This window comes from Danio rerio, chromosome 24 (assembly GCF_052040795.2).
Source record: "Danio rerio strain M-AB ecotype USA chromosome 24, GRCz13ab, whole genome shotgun sequence".
NCBI classification, from domain to species: domain Eukaryota; kingdom Metazoa; phylum Chordata; class Actinopteri; order Cypriniformes; family Danionidae; genus Danio; species Danio rerio.
Genome location: NC_141044.1, coordinates 14,269,560 through 14,279,779, shown reverse-complemented (window position 1 = coordinate 14,279,779; position 10,220 = coordinate 14,269,560). Strand labels below are relative to the sequence as shown.

The 10,220-nt window shown below is 40.7% G+C and overlaps 1 long non-coding RNA gene across 2 annotated transcripts; it reads right to left on the bottom strand.

Annotated features, from left to right (window-relative positions):
- Positions 1 to 415: 415 nt before the first annotated feature.
- On the bottom strand, positions 416 to 8,353 carry LOC147831021 (uncharacterized). Of its 2 annotated transcripts, none has more exons than XR_015524824.1 (2): positions 7,992 to 8,353; positions 416 to 6,983 (listed from the first exon to the last, which is right to left on the bottom strand). It is a non-coding gene; the product is annotated as an uncharacterized LOC147831021 (long non-coding RNA). The 2 variants fall into 2 exon arrangements; XR_015524825.1 differs by having other exon boundaries at positions 416 to 6,936.
- Between the last annotated feature and the right edge of the window lie 1,867 nt (positions 8,354 to 10,220).

Genomic DNA, 10,220 nt, shown 5'->3' with positions numbered 1-10,220 from the left:
GTGTATCAGACTGTGATTGTAATACTGCTTATTTTGACCTCTCTGCTGGCTGGGAAAAGCTAAAAAACACCATTCTTTTTTTTTTAGACAACATTTCATGCAGTGTTAAACATGTTAAAGCAAGTTGCAAATTATAACCAGTGTATCAGACTGTGATTGTAATACTGCTTATTTGGACCCCTTTGCTGGCTGGGAAAAGCTAAAAAGCATCATTCTGTTTGTTTTAGACAACATTTGATGCAGTGTTAAACATGTTAAAGCAAGTTGCAAGTTATAACCAGTGTATCTGACTGATATTGTAATACTGCTTAATTTGACCTCTCTGCTGGCTGGGAAAAGCTCGTTTTGAGGCTGTAGTGGCAATTTTCTTTAAAGAGGCGCTCTTTGTGGTCAAGAAACAAAGTCTTACTCGGAATGTCTTTTTAAAGTTTTATTCTTTGCAAAGAAGGTCACAGTCATACAGCAACAACATTTTCTGCAGAGTGAGACACTGAAGCAAAGTGTGTTCACTGTTCTATCTAGTTTGTACTGCTTGCAAGGTCAAATCCTAATAAGGCCCATTATGTACGTGCATCAGGTGCTCCACTGTTTCTGCTGTAAGTTTCCACTACACATGTTTATCTAAAAATGAATTTCCATTACAATTCCTCTCTTTTTATCATTCATTGATAACTCATTATTAAATTCATTTTTCAATTGATTTCTAAAATCACACTGGTTACAAAAATCACATTGGTTAATCATTTAACACTGGTTAATCTTTTAACAGGTTTCTGCACACATCAAATACACTAGAGATGTTTAAACACTCTTCTTAATATAGTTTCCCCATTAAGAGTTACCTTTCAAAACATCCCTCTTCCCTGGGAGCCAGGCTAAACGAATAATCACTGTTATTGCGCTCCTGACCGAAATCAGACCCTCAGTCACCCCTCAGAGGTTCAAATCACAGAAATTGCCTGTTATTTTCACATTATTGATTTGTTCACACAACAAAATTCTGAAAACATTTCTTCAATCAGTTAAAAAAAATTACTAACACTCTACATCATCAATTCATCAGTAGCACTCACAAACATAGGAACACATTGTTGTTTCTGTACTCTTAAACATCACATTTACACTCTTCTCTCGATTTTCAAGCAAATGATCACTCTTTTAAGACTTGTTACAGAACATACCAACTCATGCGTTTTGCTGTTTTTGTTTAGATAGTCCCAAAATACATATAAGCAAGCAGATAGTTATCTCAAATTTCAAAAGCCAGGTCCGTTAATATTTTCCCTATTAAGTAACAGCCGTCACTTAAAATTTTGTTCTCAGTTTGTTTACGGTTTTTCTTTATCCATATCCATGTAGCTACTGTTATCGTCAAAGTCATAATCAAAATCATAACCCATGTCAACATTCATACCCTCTTTGTTAACCGCCATCTTTACCATCTGATGGGATGTTGTAGATGTAATCTGTCTGCCCACTGACCATGATACAAATCTGAATATACATGGCAGACAACATAATATCACTAGACCCACCCCCAATGCAGGTAACACCACAGTAAAGGCCCAGTAGATCCAGTTTCCCCACTTAAATGACAGCCAATCTAGCCATCAGTTGTTAGTGTTCTTAGGCTCTTACGGCCATTCTCATGTCGGCTACAATGTCAGAAATGGTTTCCTGGAATCAGGTTAATGAAATGAACAGAACACTCAGTGATAATAATAGCAACATCAGTGTGATTTGTCTCAATCCACACACTCCATTGCCAGTTCCATAGCAAGGAAGATGACGTAACATAATGTCAATGATAGTAATGTCAGCAACAACGTGTTTTTTTTCCAGCCCACACATACCTGGCACTCGGAATGGATGCCAGCGAATCTTTTCGTCCATCTTCAGATCTTTAATGCGATGGTCAATCACAGCTTATTCACCTCTCTTTTGGTCGCTTTCTCCTCCATCTGTTTGCTGCTTGGTGTTGTATTCAGAAGTTACTGTCTCACACACACCTCTTGACCTTGTTGTTTCTCCCCAGCTGTGACCTTGCTTCACTCAGATAGCAGCCTTCTGTTTTCTTCAGACAGCTTCAGAGCCCCTCTTTCTCTCCTACTCCCTCGTGGAATCCTTCTCAGGTGATGGAACTTTCCTGCAGTGCCCAGCATGCACCCACGTCGCCCGCTCTGCGACCTTCACCGCTGTCTCAGTGGTCAGTAGCACTTGAAATGGACCCAACCAGCGTTTCGCTCTCCAGCTCTTTCTCCTCAGGTCCCTGATCACCACGAAATCACCAGTAGTCTCTCAGCAGCCTTTCCCAATGCGGCCTTTACCTGCACACAAACATCGGACAACACATAAGACAATTCTTTACATTAATTCAACATGTCATTCTCACACACATCTGTTGAGGGCAGCTGCTGTTTTCCCCCATTCACACCTACACGCGGTGGTTTACCAAAGAGAATTTCAAATGGGCTCAAATTAATTTTTGATCTTTTTCTCATTCTCATGTACATCAGGACAATGGGTAAAGCTTGAACCCATGTAAGCCCTGTGTCTTCACAACATTTTGCCAATTTGTTTTTCAGGGTGCCATTTTCTCTTTCCACAGCTCCACCTGAAGCCAGATGGTAACTACAATACATGTATGTTCTCAAATCAATTTCCAAATATTGGCCCACTTGTTTGATTGCTTCATTAACAAAATGAGTACCATTATTTGAACTTATTTTTCGTGGTATTCCCCATCTCGGCACAATTTCAGTCAGTAACGCTTTTGCTACCACAGCCGAATCTTGTTTTGAGGTTGGAAAAACTTTAACCCATTTTGACCACGTCAACCATCACCAAACAGTACCTTTTCCCATTGCATGGGGATAATTCAATGAAATCCATTATCAAATATTCAAATGACCCTGTTGGAGGTGGATGAGATAATTGTGGAACTTTTATCGCTCTGGCCACATTGTGTGTTGCAAATTACACATCGTCTACAGAAATTGTCCGCAAATGCAGTGAACCCCTTTGTGAACCACAGTTCCCTCATTTGCGCAACCATTGCTGTTTTTGACACATGATCTTTACCGTGAAGTCATTTTGCATAATGTTGGAAAAAATGTTTTGGTAAACACGCCTTGCCCTCAGCACACTTCCACACATTATCTTTTATCACACAGCCAGACTGTCTCCACTTGTTCTTCTCCAGCCTCGTCGCAAAGGTCTGCATGTCCTGCAAAGAAGAACACACGTCATTGTTATCACCAACAGATAGAAAAGAACATTCAGAGTTGTCCTTGTCTTGGGACGCCGTGACTTTTGCTGCTTCATCTGCCCTAGAGTTACCTACAGAAACAGAATCTTTATTATTAGAGTGCGCTGCGCATTTACAAATGGCCAGTTTGTCAGGTAGTAAAATCGCATACAGCAGCGCTGCCACTAAAGGAGCATGAAGTATTGGTCGACCATCAGACTTTAGAAATTTTCTGTGTTTCCACAGAGCCCCAAAATCATGAGCTACCCCAAATGCATATCTTGAGTCAGTGTAAATGGTAGCCTCTTTTTCTGCCATCAATTTACATGCCTCTTTCAACGCCACAAGCTCTGTGGCCTGTGCAGAATAGTGCCCTGGCAATTTCCCAGAGGTCACCACATCAAATTCAGTTGTTACAGCGTAACCAACTTTATTCTAGCCTGTTTGTGGATCTTTAAATGCTGACCCATCCACAAAGAGGACATTGTCACAATTTTCAAGTGGTTCGTCAGAAAGGTCAGGTGGTGGTGTACACAATCTGTTCAAGTGCTGTTAAACAACAATGCTCTTCCCCATCTTCCTCAGTACCCTGCTGAAAAATCCAGCTTAAACCAGCCTAGGCTGGTTGGCTGGTTTTAGCTGGTCAACCAGGCTGGTTTTAGAGGGGTTTTGGCCACTTCCAGGCTGGTTTCCAGCCATTTCCAGCCTGGTCTTAGCTAGTTAGGCTGGGAGATGACCAGCTTAAACAGCTTGACCAGCCTAGCAGGCTGGGAGCCCAGCCAAAACCAGCTATGTCCAGCTTAAACCAGGCTGGTCAAGCTGGTTTTAGCTGGATTTAGCTAGCCATTTTCCAGCCTGACCAGCTAAGACCAGGCTGGAAATGGCTGGAAACCAGCCTGAAAGTGGCCAAAACCCCTCTAAAACCAGCCTGGTTGACCAGCTAAAACCAGCCAACCAGCCTAAGCTGGTTTAAGCTGGATTTTTTAGCAGGGTAGGAAGAAGAGTAGCTGCATTCACACCAGTACATTGTTTAACAGTCTACCTCCATGGTCCTGTAGGAGCAATGACGTCATGAACCCACTCCTCTGATCTACCATCTGAACAAATGGTTTTGTTGGTACAGGTAAACCCAATGCAGGGGCCTCAGCCATTTGTAATTTCATGTTTACAAATGCCTGCTCTGCCTCTGTCGTCCACCCTAGTTTGTCAGTGGATTTCATCCCCTTCCCTAGTGTTAGGACTCTCAGGGGTTGTTCCAAAATTGCATAATTTGGAATAAATGTGCGACAATATGAGCACATACCCAAAAAACATTTTTTTTTTCGTTAGTGGTTTTGGTACATTTTTTATACCACTCACCCTTTTTTCAGACAGAGATTTGCTGTGTGGTGTAATGACGTGCCCCAAAAATGTTACCTTTTGTTTAACACACTGCAATTTTGTCAAACTGACCTTGTGGCCCTCTTTAGCCAAATGCCTAAGGAGAGTCACAGTGTCTTTCACACACATCTCTTCATTCTCAGCACATATCAACAGGTCATCAACATACTGTAACAAAGCAGTTCCAGCTGTCAGGGTCAAAGGTTCCAAACTTCTTAACAACGCTTCATTGTATAAAGTAAAACAGACACCTGACACAGACGTGTAAAGGTGTTGCCTTTGCCATTGAAATTAAATGCAAACCAAAACTGGCTGTCTTTGTCCACTGGCACAAATTAAATGCAAACCAAAACTGGCTGTCTTTGTCCACTGGCACACTGAAAAATGCATTAGCCAGATCAACCACTGAATAGAATTGTGATTTTTCAGGAATTTGTGACAAAATCGTGTACGGATTTGGAACTAATGGAGCCCTTTGTTTGACAGCTGCATTTACTGCTTGCAAATCCTGTACGAAACGCCATTCTGTAGCCATCCCATTATCCCTTATCTTTTTTACAGGAAAAATAGGGGTGCGAACCTCAGAATTGTTGCATGGTACAATAACACCCTGTTCCAGTAAAGCTTCAAATACTGGTCTGTAATCAGATTTTGCAGTGACTGCCACTGGATCACAACCTTTAATTAAACCAACATCATATTTGCTTTTAGCCCACAATTCACTTGGTATTTCTGCTAAAGCTGGATGTATGTCTGCAGCGTTAAAGTCAACCATACAAGAATTCTTTACGCAAAGTTTGTCAATAGCAGTCACAGTTTTTGAAACAGCTGTTTCAGTTTCACTGTCCACCCTAAAGGCCTGCGAGAGCGCGCTCAGTCTTCGGCTTCAACACACTGCTTTACAAACGGGCGTAAATCAGCCCAAGACTGATGTTTACCCTCGGAAACTGATATGTGAGGCACAGCCTGTGCTGACGTGAGATAGAATGAACATGGCTTTTCTGACAGAGTCACTGAAACTTCACACAGACTATCCTTCCAGTACATTTTCTCTAAAATCAAAGTTTCATTCACATTTGCCTCAAACCAAGCTTTTTCAAACTCTGCATCTCTATCAGTTACGACATGTGACATATAATGCAGTTCACCAGGAGACATTATATCACTGTCAAAAGATTTTACACGTTCTTTAGCCAATTTGCAAATTGAATTAGCCCATTTATTGTTTTCAATGAGCCATTCATAAGCCCACTGTTGTGTTTATGATTTAAATAGCAAACAACAAAACTCCTCCCCTTCTTCCACTCTCACACCTGAGGACTCTGCTGTTAAAACCAAGTATAATTCACACAAAATTTCCCTTCCGAGGATAGGAACGGAGCATTTTGGTGAACAAACAAATTCATGTGTTAAAATTTTACCCCCCTCTGTCTCACAGGTCAGCGGAGCTGTAAATCGCTCAACCACTGTATGACCAGATGCAGACAGAGACTCTTGAAATTTGTTTGTTAAAGGTATTTCACACTGCAGGTCACATGATTGTATGCAAGATATGCTAGCTCCACTATCAGCTAAAAACTCAACCAATGTATTCTCAATCAACATAGAATATTTTGGCATATTAAAAAAAATGCTTCACTATTAAAACCATGCCATTTCATCAGAAAAATGATTAACATTACTGTGATCAAAATTACAGTGGGAAATGCAAGCTTTTCCTTCATTGCAGATAGCCAGTATGTCAGTGAATGTGAATATATGTGTATAAAAATGTGTCTGCATTTAAACATGTTAGTAAAAAAATGTTCACTTCCCTTTTCTGTAGCTGTTGGCTGTTTGCCCAGACCCCCTCCGTTCTGCTCTTCCCTCTCCGCACATCAGCTCCTCGTTGTTTGTTTGCGCCTTTCGGGTCAATCCTTGACCAAAAGTCCATCTCGGTGGCAAGCGCAGACATTTGGTTCCGTTTCTCGTCACGTGCACCACAGGGTCTGCAGGTTTCATCGCCATACGTCACATTCCAGTTTCTCCATCTTCTGGTATCTTTCTCCCCCTTGACACCTTTGTCACCTTTGAACTTGTGGTATTTTTGGTTTTCAGGTCTTGGTTGGATCTCTGGTTGGCCACTTGTACCAGAGCCATGTGCAGCTCGTTTTCTGCTTTCTTCTTGTCTTGCTCTTGCTTCACTGTCAGCTTGTCTTCAGCATGTTGACCACACAGTAGAATGTTCATTAAATGTCCATTTCTCCAGTTCAAACCGATGTCCTCCACTCGCTTGAGGTGGGAATTTCGTTGGTGCGGTCGGAGGTTTTCTGGGACAGTAGCAGTTGAGGTTTGGGTCAGTTCTCTGGGCTCGCAGCTTAGCCACGGGATAGTGATGGTACGGCGGTACATGTATGGAAACAGATGTATAGACAGGATTAGTAGTGCTAATTACTCTTTCATTCACACGTTCACATTTTTCATTTGCTTTTCCTTCACTTTATCTCCTTCATTCTTTTCCCTACATGCCAGCTGCCTCTGCAGCATTTTCCTCTTTGCCTCTTATCTCCTCCCGTGTCTCCACACGACACACACATGCCTTTCGCAAAGTCAACCTGCTTTTCCTTTTGCCTTCTCATCTGCTTTTTCATTATGTTTAACCTAGTAACACTCAACATTCCTTTTCCCTTAGAAACTTGTGATACTTTATTGTTTTCCTATCTCTTGCATGCCTTTTTCTTTTTTTTTCTTTTTCCGTATAAATTTCCCATATTTCAAAAGACCGGTGTATCATATCTTTTTATTTTGCTTTGAGACTTCCCCATGCTGGCAACAATCTTTCCCCTGGACTTTTTCGGTACCTATTAATCTGTCGGACGTCTTCAACAGATTTCGATTTTTCACCTAAAATCGAAAAGTTAAGCTTTCCAGCTCTAATTTTGTGGCCCCCAATTTCAACTCCCTTTTAGAAGTAAATCGCTTGGCCCCTGATTTCAACCTCCTTCTGGAAGTAAATCGCACAGCCCTAGATTTCAACCTCTTTTTGGAAGTAAATCGCACAGCCCCCTGATTTCAACCCCCTCCTGGGAGTAAATCGCAGTTAGCTAGCCAAACGTGTTAAAAAGGTCTTGATCTTAGTCAGGCGCCAGATCTCACTTGTGTAAGGTCTTGATCTTAGCTAAATGCCAGATCTCACTTGTAAAAAGGTATCGATCCCCGCCTGATGTCAGATCTCACTTGCATTAATCACGCTGCTATCCCACAGAGACAGATCTACCAGCATGGCGATGGCCCAAATTACAGTGAAAAACCCTTTTAATTGCCTAATCAAATGCCCAAAACTGTTCAATTTTTTTTAGTAGTAAACAAAGAATTTGTTTCTTACCAGAGAGTTCAGATGCTACTTGAGTTATTTTTCCCAGATGTCAGTGGGGTTCCCCTCCGAGCCCAGCGGTCGGCCCCTCAACCCTCAATCGAGCGGGGCAGGGCTGTGACACGAAGTCCCAGGATGATCAGTCACCGTCCGCAGGGTCCGGAAAAGTTCCTCAATGACATCCCACTATTCTGACACCAAATTGTAGTGGCAATTTTCTTTAAAGAGGCGCTCTCTGTGGTCAAGAAACAAAGTCTTACTCGGAATGTCTTTTTAAAGTTTTATTCTTTGCAAAGAAGGTCACAGTCATACAGCAACAACAGTTTCTGCAGAGTGAGACACTGAAGTCAAGTGTGTTCACCCTTTTATCTGGTTTTTACTGCTTACAAGGTCAAACCCTAATAATGCCCATTCTGACGACAGTTTCTACAGAATGAGACACTGAAGCAAAGTGTGTTCACTGTTCTATCTAGTTTGTACTGCTTGCAAGGTCAAATCCTAATAAGGCCCATTCTGTACGTGCATCAGGTGCTCCTCTGTTTCTGCTGTAAGTTTCCACTACACATGTTTATCTAAAAGGTCTAATACAGCAAGTGATAAAAACAGCTTCAACCACTAAAAAGCATCATTCTTTTTGTTTTAGACAACATTTCATGCAGTGTTAAACACGTTAAAGCTAGTTGCAAATTATAACCAGTGTATCAGACTGTGATTGTAATACTGCTTATTTTGACCTTTCTGCTGGCTGGAAAAAGCTAAAAAGCATCATTCTGTTTATTTTAGAAGACATTTCATGCACTGTTAAACATGTTGAAGCAAGTTGCAAGTTATAACCAGTGTATCTGACTGATATTGTAATACTACTTAATTTGACCTCTCTGCTGGCTGGGAAAAGCTCGTTTTGAGGCCTAATACAGCAAGTGATAAAAACAGCTTCAACCACTAAAAAGCATAACTCTTTTTGTTTTAGACAACATTTCATGCAGTGTTAAACATGTTAAAACAAGTTGCAAGTTATAACCAGTGTATCTGACTGAGATTGTAATACTTATTTTGACCTCTCTTCTGGCTGGGAAAAGCTCGTTTTGAGGCCTAATACAGCAAGTGATAAAACAGCTTCAACCACTAAAAAGCATCATTCTTTTTGTTTTAGACAACATTTCATGCAGTGTTAAACATGTTAAAGCAACTTGTAAGTTATAACCAGTGTAAATGACTGAGATTGTAATACCGCTTATTGTGACCTCTCTGCTGGCTGGGAAAAGCTCGTTTTGAGGTCTAATGCAGCAAGTGATAAAAAGAGCTTCAACCACTAAAAAGCATCATTCTTTGTATTTTAGACAACATTTCATGCAGTGTTAAACATGTTAAAGTAAGTTGCAAGTTATAACCAGTGTATCTGACTGAGATTGTAATACTGCTTATTTTGACCTCTCTGCTGGCTGGAAAAAGCTCAAAAGCATCATTCTTTTTGTTTTAGACAACATTTCATGCAGTGTTAAACATGTTAAAGCAAGTTGCAAGTTATAACGAGTGTATATCGGACTGAGATTGTAATACTGCTTAATTTGACATCTCTGCTGGCTGAGAAAAGCTCGTTTCGAGGCGTAATACAGCAAGGAATAAAAACAGCTTCAACCACTAAAAAGCATCATTCTTTTTGTTTTAGACAACATTTCATGCACTGTTAAACGTGTTAAAGCAACTTGCAAGGTAAAACCAGTTTATCTGACTGAGTCTGCATAACTGCTTATTTTGACCTCTTTGCTGGCTGGGAAAAGCTTAATTTAACGTCTAATGCAGCAAGTGATAAAATCAGCTTCAGCAACTAAAAAGCGTCATTATTTTTGTTTTAGACAACATTTCATGCACTGTTAAACATGTTGAAGCAAGTTGCAAGTGAAAATCTGCTTATCGGACTGATTTTGCATTACTGCTTATTTTGACCTCTCTGCTGGCTGGGAAAAGCTCATTTTGACGTCTAATGCAGCAAGTGATAAAATCAGCTTCAGCCACTAAAAAGCATCATTCTTTTTGTTTTAGACAACATTTCATGCACTGTTAAACATGTTGAAGCAAGTTGCAAGTGAAAATCTGTTTATCTGACTGACTTTGCATTACTGCTTATTTTGACCCCTCTGCTGGCTGGGAAAGCTTAATTTGACGTCTAATGCAGCAAGTGATAAAATTAGCTTCAGCCACTAAATAGCATCATTGTTTTTGTTTTAGACAACATTTCAT